General features: G+C 38.0%; 1 pseudogene; it reads right to left on the bottom strand.

The window, feature by feature from the left end:
* Positions 1-5,988: 5,988 nt before the first annotated feature.
* LOC147420337 (uncharacterized) lies at positions 5,989-6,808 on the bottom strand (annotated as a pseudogene).
* Positions 6,809-10,058: the final 3,250 nt, after the last annotated feature.

Here is a 10,058-nt window from a genome sequence, read left to right as displayed (position 1 = left end):
ACTAATTGATTTACAAGAGAGATGAAATAAGCGAGTTCAATCACTTTCCTAGAGCAATTTGAAGATGCAGAATTACCGCAAGCATATGTGATAGAAAATTCTCTTCTTAATTGCCTTATGACGGTTTAATTTTCACCCTTAATCACATTTTAATGTGAGAGAAGATTGAGTTTAATTTAATTTCAATACTATTGAATGATAAAAGAATAAATTCCATCAAATCTACTTTATTACCGGCAGACAATTTATTAACTATGTTGCCTAGAGAGAGAATCTTTCCTAATCATGTATTAATCCATGATTAAGAATGATGAATGGCTGCATAATTTAGCTAATTGAATGATGATTATGTAACGGAGTATAGCTATGTAAACTTAGAGAGCAGCTATTGGGAATTATAGCTAAAAGTAGGCATAGTAGACGAGAATTATGAGAGAGTAATGAGATGAGAATTAAGAAGAACCGTAATTAAACCATAATTATTGTGATTAGGGACTGAGAATCCTCTAATTTTTCTGATCCAATGAATCCTCAAGATGAGAATTTCGGCAGCACCTCCCTCCTTGCTTCTCCTTCAAAAACCGTGCGCGTACCGGCAGCACCTCCCCAAGGTGTGTGTAGGTGTGTGGGTGTATACTGGGTGTGTGTGTGAGCATATGTGTGTGTGTGTGTGTGTGTGTGTGTGAGCACACCTTTAAATAGGCCTTCTCAAGCTGAAAATCGATTTGGGTTGCTATTTGCATCTGGGAGCCTCTCTAGTTAAGCATGGCAAGTCCAGTTGCCTACCCACCAAGTGTCCAGTTGGCTTGGTTAACTGACTCTCACACTTAGTCGCAAGCTTAGAAACTCTCCCAAGACTCCCACAAGGCAAGAGGGCGCCCCCTAGCTACTAAAGCTGAGCTGGAGTGGGCTGGAACCTGTTCCCACAAAGCCTCGGGCCCCCGGAGCCTCCTCGAACAATTTTGGGAAAATTTGGTTCTAGGCTAAAACGAATCATACGAGTCGGATTTGGATGCCGAAAATTGCTATAGCAAGCTCTAACTAAGGCGTACCGGCCCAAGTACTTGCCATATTTAGCAGCCCCCGAGGTCCGAAAATGCATTTTTTCAAATTCGGGGTACAGGTGCAGTTTTTCGAGACGGTCAAAACTGGACGGGTCGGGTGACCAAAACTTTTCTATTTTTAGAATTTTTTTACAAAAATTATTTTAATTCACATTTTAAAGCTTTAAAACATTCTAAACATCATGGCACTGACAGAATTCGGAAAACTACTAAAAATAGTAACTTTTTTCCATTATATTCATTTCAAGGTACAATGGTGCTCTTTTGATCGGGGTCAGAGACCTTACACATACTATCCTTAAGTTGGATTCCTTCCATCCATCTAGCATCTTCAAAAGGATAACTTTTGAACTTAATACGATACCGTCGGATAATATTACCATGTCATAGTACCTTGTCTTCATGCCGAAGTATAGCTTCGGGTTGTAGTACCTCTTCTTGATCTTCAATTTTGGGAGAGTCTTCAATAATTGGTTCATTTGGAGGCCATCCTTTGTAGGATTTGAGTAGACTCACATGAAAAGCATTTTGTATAAGTCAATGGTTAGGCAACTTGAGTTGATAAGCCACCTCATTGATTGGCTTCAAAACATGAAAAGGACCATAGTATCTTTTTGCTAATTTAGCATAATATTTTTGATGGCCCGTAGGATTTTTGCCCGTCGTTTGCCTCAATAAGCCTTGGGAAACTTAAGTAAGACCCAATCATTTTCTTTGAACGTTAAGGCCCTTCTGTGCTTGTCCACAGCAGCTTTTTGCCTTAGTTGGGAGATGGATATAGCCTCTTTAATCTTTGAAAAGATGCTTGCAGGTCACGGTTATACTCATCGGCAGTGAAGATCTTCCCATGTACTTAAGTAGCAAGGGACTTTTAGGTCTTTCCTCTATGATTTCAAAAGGCTCTTTTCCCGTAGAAGTATGGATAGTATTATTATACACATACTCTACAAGAGGTAAGTATTTTTCCTATTGTGAGCGTTGATCTACTTTTGTAACATAGGTCTTTAATAGATCAAGAATCGTAAGATTGGCTATCTCACTTTGGCCATCGGTTTGTGGGTGATAGGCCAAAGAGAAATTCAATCTTGTACCTAGATTTTTGAAGAGACCTTTCCAAAAATTACCGGTCATTCTAGTATATATGTATATACATATATATATATATATATACGTGTGTGTGTGTGCATAAATATAGATATGAGTGTATTTACATATATAAATATATATAAATATGTATTCATATATATACATATTTATATTTATATTTACATATATAATATATATAAATATGTATTTATATAGATTTATATTTATATTTATATATTTATGCATGTACACACACACATATACATATATATGTATACACACACATATATACATACATATATTTAGTTCTTTATTTATATTTATATTTATTTATATTGTCTACATCTCTCCTCCTATCTCTGCATATATATATATATATATATATATATATAAGTTTCTAGTGTATACATGATATGCATAGGTAGGAGGAGACGTGTACCTATATATGTGTGTGTGTGTGTGTGTGTGTGTGTGTGTGTTTATATCATCTATATATATATATATATATATATATATATAAGTATATATATATATATATATATAAGTTTCTAGTGTATACATGATATGCATAGGTAGGAGAAGACGTGTACCTATATATGTGTGTGTGTGTGTGTGTGTGTGTGTGTTTATATCATCTACATCTCTATATTTGTGTGCATAAATATAGATATATATGTCTTTATGTATATAAATATGTATTCATATGCATTATAATACATACATACATAAATGTAAATATATATGTGTTATATGTGTGTGTGTATGTGTGTGTGTGTGTGTGTACCCTCTCCCTCTCTCTCTCCTGTCTCTCTCTCTCTCCCCCCATCATGCTCATGCGCTCACCTCGTGAGCATGATGGGGTCTCTCTCTCTCTCTCTCTCTCTCTCTCTCTCTCTCTCTCTCTCATGCGCTCACCTCATCAGCATGATGGGGAGGGGGAGGAGAGAGAGAGAGAGAGAGAGAGAGAGAGAGAGAGGGAGGGGAGGAGGGGGAGAGGGTAGAGAGAGAAATATATATATATATTAATATACATACCTATATGTATTCATATATAAATATATTTATTTATGTATTTATTTATTTATTTATTTATATTTATAACATTTACATCTCTCCTCCTATCTATGCAAAAAAAAAACATATATATATATATATATACACACACACATACGCACACAAACATACATTTATGTATGTATATATATATATTATACACACACACACACATACATACATAAATGTGAATATATGTGTGTGTGTGTGTATCTCTCTCTCTCTCTCTCTCTCTCTCTCTCTCTCTCTATATATATATATATATATATATATATATATATATATATATATATATATATATATATCTCCCCCCCTCCCCATCATGCTCATGAGGTGAGCACTAGCGCTGACCTTATGAGCATGATGGAGAGAGAGAGAGAGAGAGAGAGAGAGAGAGAGGAACTCATGAGGTGAGTGCTAGCGCTCACTTTATGAGCATGATGGGGAGAGAGAGAGAGAGAGAGAGAGAGAGAGAGGAGAGGGTAGAGATAGATATATATCAATATATATATATAGAGAGAGAGAGAGAGAGACATACACATACACGCACACACATATATATATATTTATTTATATATACATACATCTATATTAATATATATATTTATTTGTATATTTATATTTATATATATATATACATACATCTACATATATGTGTGTGTGTGTGTGTGTCTATTATGTATGTATGTATGTATATATTTATTTATTTATTTATTTATTTATATTTATATATATTTTTATATTTATATCTCCCTCTAAATAAAGAAATATATAAGTGTGTGTGTGTGTGTATAGATAAATATGTGTGTGTGTATATATATATTATAAATATAAATATATATATATATATAGAGAGAGAGAGAGAGAGAGAGAGAGAGAGAGAGAGAGAGAAAGAGAGGAGAAAGCTTCCTCCTAAAACTTTCTCCACAAGGGAGCTTTTTTGGATTTTTGCTACTACAAGTAAAACTCTATTAAAAAAACTTTCTAAAAAGCTCCCTCAAAAAGCTTTCTCTATTCTTATCCCCCCTTTGGAGAGTTTTCCCTTGACCCTTGGGAAAGGTGCATTGTGACCCTTGAGAAGTGCACCTAGCCACTAGCCAACAACTACTATAAGAGTAGCCATCTTCTTGTACACACTTCCAAACTCAACCCAATTCCATTGTATGCATCTTGTCAATTTATGATTAATCAAGTTATCATGTTTTCAGTCTACTCTCTCTCTCTCTCTCTCTCTCTCACACACACACACACACACACACACACACAACTTACTAGTGTAATTATCTATGCTACAAAGATGAATGCTAATTTCGTCGATCCACCCTAGCCCAAAAATGGGATTTTGCAAGTTTTATATCTTTAAGTCAAGATTGAATTTTGGATGTGGTTTTGGCTTTCAAGCATGAAAAGATCGTACTACACATATTTAGGAATTTTGGAAAAAATTCACAAATTTGAAACAATTCTTTGTATCAAAAGTTTGTTCTTGAGGAGATAATACATGTGCTATGGTGTTGCACATAATAAAGTTGTGGAGCATCCTTCAGTATATTGTAATGCTTTTAAAGGTTCTCTTTCAACAATAGTGTTTGAAATATTAAAACATTAACTTAGGACTTTTGAAAAAAATGCACAAACAATAGACAAATTTTCTTGTGTTCATCTCAACACTAGAGCATACTATGTGAGGTTTTTCCAACTCATTGAAGCATGGTTGGAGATGTGATTTGGAAACTTATCCATGTACAAACAAGATGTGCAAGAAAAAAAAAGAAAGATAAAAAAGAAAGAGGGTTTGAGAGAGATTAAAGTCTCATATTGTAGACATTCAAAAAGAAAACTATAGGAGAGTCAACGTGGTCATGGTTTGAGTGTGGGAGAACAAATAATAGAAAGGCTAACTCTTCAAAGTAATAGCTATGTTTAGTTCACACATAGCCTTGAAGAAAAAAATAGAGAGCTTAATGTTCATCATGAGAAGAACTAAGCTAGAGATGCTGAGAGTTTTATCAAACATCAAGCGAACTTATTCGAGCATGCAAGACCACGATTTAACAAAATTTACTAATTTTATTAATCTCGCCAAAATACAGTGAGACTCGGCTCTTAGTATTGACTCAACTCTTTCAGGGAGTTTGTGTGTGTGTATGAGAGAATGAGAGAGAGAGAGAGAGAGAGAGAGAGAGAGAGAGGGAAAGAAGGATAAAATCCACTTTGAAAAATCAAGAAAATAGAATTAAACTGTAAAAAATGTAGATTATTTTGAAAAATTTACTTTTTGGATCTTTCCTAGATTTTTCAAAACGGATTTTATCGTTCTCTGTGTGTGTGTGTGTGTGTGTGTGTGTGTGTGTGTGTGTGTGTGTGTGTGTGTGTGTGTGTGTCTCTCTCTCTCTGATATACAATTCCCCATGTATATAATCACAAAGCACTTTTCAATACTTCATAATCAGTAGTGGGATTCTAGGCCTTACATTGATCTACTATGTCTTGCATCCTTTGGTGTCAAGTTGATGATGATGACAAGGTGGAAGGATGCTGATGACAAGGTGGAAGCATGCGTGCATGGTTTAGTACCTTTACGATACAATTGAAGAGTTTGAAAAATGTTACAACTAGCCGGGAAATTTCCTTTAGGTTGAGCTATAGATATGGTTGAAATAGTAGGTAATCTAGAGGAGCATTGTTTTACAAGCACACATTGTCATATATTTGACGAAGAGTAACCAAAAACTCATCCACAAGGAGGTTGTACAGTTGAATTCCTACATATGTGCAGTCAATTTCAATAAACATGATCTAATGCGGTGCCCTTTCCAGCATACCCAGGCATATAAGCTCTCTTCTTGCCAAGCCAAATGTAGTGAGGAACCTTCAAAAGAGGTACATACGGGATACCTCCCTTACATTTTCTTCAAAAACTTGCTCTAAATGGTGCTCAATATATTGCATGTGGGCATGCCCCAAGTCTGTGTTGTCAAGGTCAAAAATACCTCATCATAAACCATATAGAAAGGAATCCATGATGCGGCTAGGTATGTCATGTTTGAGCGATGTGTAAAAGTCTGCTATACCAAAAATCCCTCTTTCTTGATCCAAATATGAGAGCGCTTTGTCCACAGCCGCCATAAAAGGTGGGATTGAGGGAATAAGAAAATGTGACAAGATTGGCTCGTATGTTGTGCAGAGAAGATTTGCAAACATTTGCTTCCACAATTTCTACATTGGTCCATCCTAGATCAGTGGCTTTCCTCCTTGCTACATCCCAAAGGGGACCACAAATATCCACCACATAAATCTTTTGAAACTTTGATAGATCCATGTACTTTGACATAAGATTCACGTTCCCCCCCCCCCCCCCCCCCCCCCAAATCACCCCAAACAAGTTCCTCATCATCTCCCAATTCAAGCATCTTCCTTGCACATGCTCTAAGCATGCCCTCGTGACCATGAAGAAAGCATGATCTAAACTGATCGTAAGCATGAGCCTAAGAGATGTAGAAATCTCGAGGCGTTCTTTGTGTGAGTCCCTAGTGATGCGAGGGAACCACATGTTTTTGAGCACCCAGGTCTTGGCATTGCTCTTGCAAGAAACCCACTACCATGGCACAACTGATCTGTGTTTGTCAACTCTTCTCTCTCTCTCTCTCTCTCTCTCTCTCTCTCTCTCTCTCTCTCTCTCTCTCTCTCTCTCTCTCTCTCTCTCTCTCTCTCTCTCTCTCACACACACACACACACACACACACACACACAAATCCCTGAAAGAGCGCGTGTCGGCGCGCGCTCTTATTGAAATTTTCTTACTCTACAAAATAGGCGGCCTGCCTCGTGAGACTCTGACAGTGCGTGTCCTTCGTCATGTGTGAGGTTCCAAAGAATGCTTGCATCAATTGTCAATCTAGATGCATGGCTTGAGTTCTTCATACGATCAAAGTGAAATTTGTCTCTCTCGTATCGCCCTACCATTGCAGAGATTGTGGCTGCTTAACAATGTTAGGCAATGTGTGTCTCAGGCTATGGTCCCTTAGAGAGGAGAGAGAGAGAGAGAGAGAGAGAGAGAGAGAGAGAGAGAGAGAGAGAGAGAGCGCTAATTGTCTAGATTGGTTGTCAAGAGCACGCACACCCCTTCCATGCAGAGCTCGTTGCCCAGTGACGGAGTCATACCTGCTTTTGTGGAGCTCTAGAAGGTGGAGGTGTATGGATTTTTGAACAAGGGAATCAGACATCAAGGTCATTTTTTATGCAAGACTTTGATGCAGCAAGAGATGCAATGGCACTATGCATGATTGTCAAAAAAGATTTCCCCATGAGAAGTACTTTAGGAAATGTCAAACAAGTTTTAGTTGGTAATGAATGGAGCCATAAACAAGATTGCTCAGCCAAATTCAATGACACAGTAAGTGTATGAAAGCCCTTCAATTCATGCTAACCAGGGATCTTAAACCTAGTCTTGCAAATTATAAACCTTGATCTACAATGGTCAAATCTAACTTCTGTGCAGATTCAAGCGGAAAACCCCAAGCCCATGAAGAGCCATGGCCAGGACAGAATGCATTCTGCGAGAAGACTCTTTCCAAGTGCCACTTGATCTAGGTGGGTAATGGAAACCTCGAAATCAATACAGAGCTCTGTTGTGAGATGCAGCTAGACCCATATATGTAGTGCTGTAGAGATATTAGATGCCAATGATTACCAAACTCTCTCGCCATGTCCGCAGCTAGTGTATCTGCACAAACTCATAGTCACCCCCTCCTCATCACACTCTCCAGTCTCGAGATCAAAATTGATCTATATGAATAATCTAAACTTATCAAAGTACCCCTTTAATTGTAAAACTTCCCAGTATGCCCCTCTTGAGTGTTAGAAACAAACAGGGGTCTAAAAGTTTAACCAGCTGAAATTATAAAGTCCCAGTTAGATTTTGAGCTTGCCTTCAAGAAAACCAGGAAATTTAGTGTAATTATTGGCAAAAGCTAGCCTAACAACCAGGAGAATTTCAAGTTTGCCCTTATTTTCACCAGTTAGGGAAAATGTATTTTTATAGCCCTGCCCCTCTCTTGCTAACTACCACACCTTGAAATTCGTTGTAGGCAAGCGTACATCATTGCGGTAAAATTAAGTTAGTACATCATTGTGGTCAAATTACGTTGGCACATACCAAATAGCATAACCACATCATTGCTACAACTAATGTGGCAATCCTTTATAGAAAGACGCTTTAAACCTAGCAAAGCAAACATCATTAAACATAGGGTTTGAGAGCCAAATCACATCAAGCTTAGACCAGGACGGCCAAGTTTCAAAGAAGGGATTCCTCGGCTATGATCGCACAGTGTGGAAGACGAATGTAGAACCCGTTCTCTCTAATCTCTCTCCCTCTCTCTCTCTCTCTCTCTCTCTCTCACACACACACACACACACACACTATGTGTGTGTGTGTGTGTGTGTGTGTGTGAGAGAGAGAGAGAGAGAGAGAGAAAGAGAGAGGATTTCATCTTAGTTCTTGCCAAAAGATGGGGCCAAGTTGATTGTGGCATAAGAGGTGATTGTGAAGGCATTCCATGGAAGCAAAAATAAGATATTGTAGCCATAAGAGGTGATTGTGAAGGTGTTGCATGAAGGAGATGATTATCGTTCATAACGGCAGTACCTCATGATCTTCATTACCTCCCCGTCCTTGGCCACAAAGTTCTCGTGATAAGGCTCCTCTTTTGCAGCTCGCCCTAAAAACTTGGAAAGAGTCCACAGTCCTCTCTCTAAAAATTCTCACAAAGAGTCTGCGTAGCTACTCGGACTCGTTCAGAGAATTTTTTTAAGGTTTTTGTTTATATCTTATCGCTAGTCAAAATGACGACGATTGACCTTCTTGCCTCGGCTAGTTTAGATTTTGCAAAACACGGCACCACCTAATAGGGGTGGGACAACTCCACAAGGTAGTGAAGAGGTTCCAACATGAGTACAATGGACAGGTTAAGAGGAATCCGCAAGAGTGGAGCTAAGGTGTTGTGCACACTAAGGGTTGCAATCTTGTAAGATTCTCACAAGAAGGGAAGGGAAGATTTTTAAACCCTTTGGGCATGGCCAATTATCCTACAGTCGAGAAGATAGAGATGTTGACAACGGTGAATCTGTCAATCAAAATACCGTGGATTCTACTGCATCCAACTCATTCAACCAATTGATTGCACGTATTGCATGTAAGCTTACACCGCTACTGAAGGAGAGCCTCTTTGTTCACTTTTGCAATCTATCAAAACCTTCATGGGGCATTAAACTCAAATGTGACACTCTTCCTTTTCTTCAAGCTAGGCCATTGACGACTGCCTGCATTGGCAAACCAAATGATGTGGCACTCACCTTACATTAGGATAGTTTATTTTTAAATTAATCAAAGCATGATTCGGAGAGAGAGAGAGAGAGAGAGAGAGAGAGAGAGAGAGAGAGAGAGAGAGAGAGAGAGAGAGATGAAAAGCTTAAATGTTATAGGAACAAGCCCAAGAGAGCTAAAAAATGTAACCAACATCGTGAAACTTTGCATCATCTCATTATCACATTCCATTTTAGCTATATAGGAGACAATTCTATTACCTATGTGCAGCTAGTTTTGTAACAATAAGACCAATCTCCTTCAACTTGGTGAAGTGATGCAAGATAGTTTGGGGGCAAACTCAAATTGAAAAATTAAGCAAAAACCTACTAGCTCCACTCTATTTCATTCAATCAACTCTCTCTGGATTCCCCTGACCCTTAGTGCTTTCACTACAAAAATCCCACAAGAGGATTTTTCCAAATTTGACAATCGAGCTCACGACCTGGCGCCAACAAAAAAACATTTAGTCTAAGCCACTCCACCTT

The sequence above is a fragment of the Adiantum capillus-veneris genome, chromosome 28 (assembly GCF_014529385.1).
Source record: "Adiantum capillus-veneris isolate H3 chromosome 28, ASM1452938v2, whole genome shotgun sequence".
Lineage (NCBI taxonomy): Eukaryota > Viridiplantae > Streptophyta > Polypodiopsida > Polypodiales > Pteridaceae > Adiantum > Adiantum capillus-veneris.
This window is presented reverse-complemented; position numbering and strand designations above follow the sequence as displayed.